Below are 5,447 nucleotides of genomic sequence, written 5' to 3'. Positions count from 1 at the left end.
ATGCTAATGTGCTACCAGGAACTGGAAATTAACCTAAAAGGTATAGTGGGAAAAACATCTTGTTTCTTCGTTTTATTAATCAGGTACCTTTCTTATGTGAGCAAAAACAAATCTATTTTTGAAGTAGTTCATCTCTTTTTCTTTTTTTTCGTAAACGCATATTAATATGTTGGTAATACTTGACTCAGGAACAAAATAGGAATGAACCTAACATATATATAGATGCTCCTTGAAATATATTGCATCCCTTGTTGCTGACATCAAAGACATGATATCCGATGCGGAGTTAGCTATGATGAAAAAAACTCCATACCGGATATATCACCGGATGACTTCAACAAAATTAATGAGAGTATATTGGAGATTGTGAATAAGTACTCTGATATAGATGGGGGTTTCATAATTTCAAACAAAGTTTTACCAATAACTGTTGTAGATTTCTCGATCTTGTTAGGGATGAGATTAAGCGGCAAGATAGAGAAACCATTCGCTAATCGTTCTGATGTTGATTACATGCAGAAAAAAAAAATTGCACTTCATATTTTAGTGGCAAGAATAAAATTTCAAGGAAAGAAATAGTGTTCCATATCACTAGTATTGTTAGGGAAAGCGGAAAAGAAGAAGATTTCGTGAAGTTGATTATTCTGCATATGGCGAGCACTTTTTTGTTCACTGGCCAAGGTAGTACAAATGTTGCTATATCCTTCACACTTCTTTTGAAAGATATTGCTAAAATAAACAGGACCTTATGGCCAAAAAGGTTACTTTCTCATATGATGCACAAGATCCAAAAGAATACACATACTCTGAATAAAGCATCAGGTCCTTTGATAATTTTACTGGTATCATTCGAATTTTAATGATTACTTTTCGTTATAGATATAAATATGAAAATACAGAAATTTCTAATTTTTAATGCTTTCTTTTGTTTAATGCGGTATTGGTTATTGAAGCATAGCACATTCGAGAATTCTATCAATGGTGCAAATGAGAGGATGCCAAGAGTTGCACGATGGAATATGTCTTCAATTACTAGGAATTTCTGACTGAGAATGAATCAGCTGCAGATTCAAAATGTCGGTAATTTGTACTCCCTCCGTTCTTTTTTAATAGGCCAGTTTCTATAAATAAAAGTTTCAAAAAAATAGGCCAGTTTCCTAATTGGGAAAGTCAAATGTTATTTTAATTTTTTGGGACCATTTTTCTCTTAACTTCTTTTGATGACAAGTGTCATGTGGACCACTTCACTTTACTTCTTTTGCTAACAAGTGTCATGGGGACCATTTCACTTTAATTCTTTTATTGACAAGTGTCATGAGGACCACTTTCAATGATTAGTTCTCTTGATTTTCTTAAATTTGGCTAAAAACAAAACTGGCCTATTAAAAAAGAACGGAGGGAGTATATATTAATGAATACAATCCAGTTAAATTAAAGACGTGAGTCGCGTACTCTAATAAATCCTTGCATTTGATTATGGTATTGTAATTTCAGGTTTATGAAAAAGTGCATATGCCATTGTTGGTGGAAGAGGTGGAACTGTTGAATGCAAGTGTACCAGAAAAAGAGGCTCAACGAATTCTAGAATTACATAATGAGAACGACTTGCTAAAGGAGACATTCGACAGACTTGAGTTGTCAATGGACACAGTGACAGATGACTGCTCCCAAATCACCGAGCGTGCTGAGCTTTTAGAAGATTGGTGCAAACAAAAGGATGACATATTTTGAAACTTCAAAATGACCTGGATACGGAAAAACAAAAGAGACAACAACTGCAAGATCAACTTGATGAAATATTTTGTCTAGGGGATGAGAAGTCAAATGTCTTTAACAAGGAGAAACCAAAACTACAGCGGATGGTGCGAAAAAGAAGAAGGAAAGGAAGCAAATAAAGAAAACTTATTTGACGATGATTTTGTTTTTGCTCCACCAGTTAAGGTACACAAAGGATTTGGAAACGATAATACTTTGAAGGAAAGTAGACATGGTAATGTATCTATAAGCAATAACAGAATGCGGAGCCTTGGCGTTTGGGGAAATGGACCGTTATGAAAATATCTCAAGGATCAGAAAATAAAATCGTTCAACGATATCGCGCAGCTGCTTACCCTGAGTAACATTTCCTTACTCAAAACTACATTTCTTGTTTTGTTTTTAATTGGTATCGATTATGCAACTTACGAGTATTTCATAGTATTATTTGCAGAACAAATGCATGGATAAATTCTAGAAAAACCATTTACATTATTGACGAGTTGTTAGAACAACTTACGACGAATGTCTTCGTCGATGTATCCGAAACTTATCACGCAAGTAAGTTTTTTCTTTTTGGAAATCAATTAGACACAATATCTTGAAGATTTGAAATAAAATGCTAAATGTAAGTTGCTACAGATTATCGTCTGGTACATGTGTACGCTCCTACTCAAAGCCAAGCATGCATTTTTATATAAGCGTACTGCATTCTTCAGTTCTGCGTTATGGGTAAGAATTACAATTTGCTTTGACGATGAACAGATTATTTATAGAAAGATTTTTCTCAGGAGACAGACGACTAATCCGTTTTAGTTTGCAGTATTACATCAAAGATGAAAAAGTTGATTCAAATGGATATAAAGAAAGGTTGTTAAATGATTGTATGCGAAAGGTAACCTTGCAAAAAAAAATTTCGATATGCCCCCTAAAACCGACTGGTAATCATTGGACTTTATTAGTATAAGATAACTCAGAAAATAAGTGGACGAACTACAACTCCATGAATTCTAGTGATGGAAAAGATACACACTTACCTGAAACATTAAACATGGTATGTGTACTTGTCTTTTGAACACCATTATCACCGTCACTTCTTTGGCGTATCCACTAAAAAATAAAATAAAAAATATGGAATTGTCGTCAGGTTACTTATCGGAAAACGTCATTAAACCGTACAAAAAAAAAGAGAGAAGAAACAAAGCAAAGTGATACTATTACTATAGGAATCACCGTCTGTCAGTAGACACCATCGGTTAAGTAAACAAAACAAGTCTCCATCAGTAATGTTCCGTGAGTTTTGATATAAGATTTGCTCATGTTATCTTCATCCATTCACAAGCAACCAGCTGCTTACCAAACCTTGTTCCACAAACGTTATCATCCAACAAGGCTTCTTCAGTGGGATGAGTTTAATTGATTTTTTCAAATTTAAGTTACTTAATCTTTTGTTTTATCTTATGCCACTAGCAAGTATAAAAGATATCAAAACATATACAAAGATATCAAAATGTATATAAATCTTTTTCCACCTTCACTTACGACTTTAACATACAGTAGCATATATATATATATTAGAATTTATTTCGTTTACAACTATGTGCTCCTTTTACCATCAGCCATATTAGACTCGTGAATACGACGGGTGTAACTAGGGATGCACAAAACCGATCCAACCCGCACCGGTCAGAATTACCCGTACTCGACCCAACCCACCTAGGCACGGATCGACTGTGGTTCATAATTTCAAACCCCGCCATATATTGGGTCAGTTGTGGATGACACCTATTTTCACTCGATCCAACCCGCTACCCGCCCAAAACAACCATCAGCCTTCAGCCTTAGATTACTTCTCATCAACTAATCCTAGCCGTTCAGTATCAGTATAGATATAAAAAAAGAAATTTAACCTAAAACCTGATCGCAAATGAATCTGCGGCCTCTGTTCTATTCTTTCTCTATTTCTCTCAGTTTCTTCATCGCTTAATCCCGATTCCCTTCAGACTTTTAGACTTTTTCAATCAAATCACTAGATTCACCAACAAGTAACAACAAGTAAGCACTAATTTTGTTGTCTTCATTTTTATTAGGGTCTGAATCGTCTGATTAATTCATCGATTTCCTATTTTTCAATAATTTTTCCAATCTTCATTTCTATTAGGGTCTGATGAGTTGTTTACTCTTATGGTGATTTGTTATTATATTGTTCATCGATTTACTATTGGTAATCAAAATGAATAGACAATTGATTTATATGGTGATTTGTTGTCTAATTTTGATAACCTAATTCTGATTTCGGTTGTTGATTTTTTTGCAGATAGTTGGAGTTGAAAAAAACAAAGGTTCGTTGATTCGGTTATACTGAAACAGGTCAGTCATCAACTATGAAATCGATCTTTGTATTCTGAGGTTCTGAGTGTAAATGAGTGCTTATGCAGGTGATATTGTTCTTTTGGGGACAAGACATTTAGTGTTTATGTGTTTCTTCATCTTTCGTTTTCTCTTGAACTGAAAATGTTAATGAGAGTTTCATTTTATCTTCTCTCAGGGATCCTCTTTTTTAATCAACTTTAGAATCTCAGTTCTACTTTGAAGCTCGAGGATCAAAACTTGATCAGGTAATAATCTTTGTCCATATTTACTCTTGCATAATCATTAGTACTAGTTTGTCAACTTTATCAAACTAGTTTGTTGATGTTGGAGAATTTATCTATCTGTATGTATATATATATATATGATGTTGGAGAATTTGTCCTTATTTACTCTTGCATAATCATTTGCCCAACAACTAACTGTTCTGGCCATTAAAAATTTCAGATCCAACTAAGTCTACTATACTGCATGGTTATTATGTTTAGGTTGTGTTGTTGTTCATCAGACTCCTTAATCAGTTTTAATGGAATATCTCCGTGAATTATATGCGCTTTATGCTGTTCATAATGTTTGATAAGTTGCATACAGTGACTTTAAATTTCTTGATATCTTTTTCATTCATTTTAATTGTTCATTTCGCTTGCAGAGCTATTTGGTGACCTTGCTGCTTCTTCCATCATCTTAGATGATTGATTCCTATTGGGTTAGACAAGGTAATGACACCAATGGTCACTGTCAGTAAATTGATATTTCTGAGTTCATTGTTTGTCTATTACATCTTTGTTATTGTAACTAATTTACATACTTTGATTGATTTCAGGCTTTCAGCGCATTCTTCGATGGAGGAAGCTGGTCGCTTGATATGAATCATATGATCTTTCTTTTCTTCAATAGGATTTAGTGCAGTAGGCTAGTAATGCATCTTTTGAGCTTTGAAAAGTTGAACTCATTTCTTGTTGTTATCGGCCTTTATCACTTTGCATGCAGTTTGAACTTTGCACAATTACACCAATTTCTCAGGATTTTCATTTTGTAAACACTTTTAATTTTAAGTAACTTATGATGGTAATTGTCTGCAGTCTGCACTTTTAGTTTTTCACTTATTTGTAATATTCATTGCATTTTATGACGGGTTAACCCGCCATTCATCCGAACCAACCCGCTGTAATGTGGGTCGGGTTAAAACCGACCCACGGTGATATTGGGTTGGTTGTGGGTGACAACTTCTGTTACCCTCCATCAGTGGGTTGGGTGGTGGGTGAGGCCAAAACCGATCCAAACCGACCCATGTGCAGCCCTAGGTGTAACAAATACACAAT

The 5,447-nt window shown here is 34.5% G+C and overlaps 1 long non-coding RNA gene across 1 annotated transcript; it reads left to right on the top strand.

Annotated features, from left to right (window-relative positions):
* Window positions 1-3,677: 3,677 nt before the first annotated feature.
* On the top strand, window positions 3,678-5,197 carry LOC113320139. The gene is made up of 5 exons (XR_003345931.1): window positions 3,678-3,810; window positions 4,073-4,125; window positions 4,304-4,373; window positions 4,775-4,841; window positions 4,949-5,197. It is a non-coding gene; the product is annotated as an uncharacterized LOC113320139 (long non-coding RNA).
* The last annotated feature ends 250 nt before the right edge of the window (window positions 5,198-5,447 follow it).

Source organism: Papaver somniferum, chromosome 11, assembly GCF_003573695.1.
Source record: "Papaver somniferum cultivar HN1 chromosome 11, ASM357369v1, whole genome shotgun sequence".
Classification (NCBI taxonomy): domain Eukaryota; kingdom Viridiplantae; phylum Streptophyta; class Magnoliopsida; order Ranunculales; family Papaveraceae; genus Papaver; species Papaver somniferum.
This window is presented reverse-complemented; position numbering and strand designations above follow the sequence as displayed.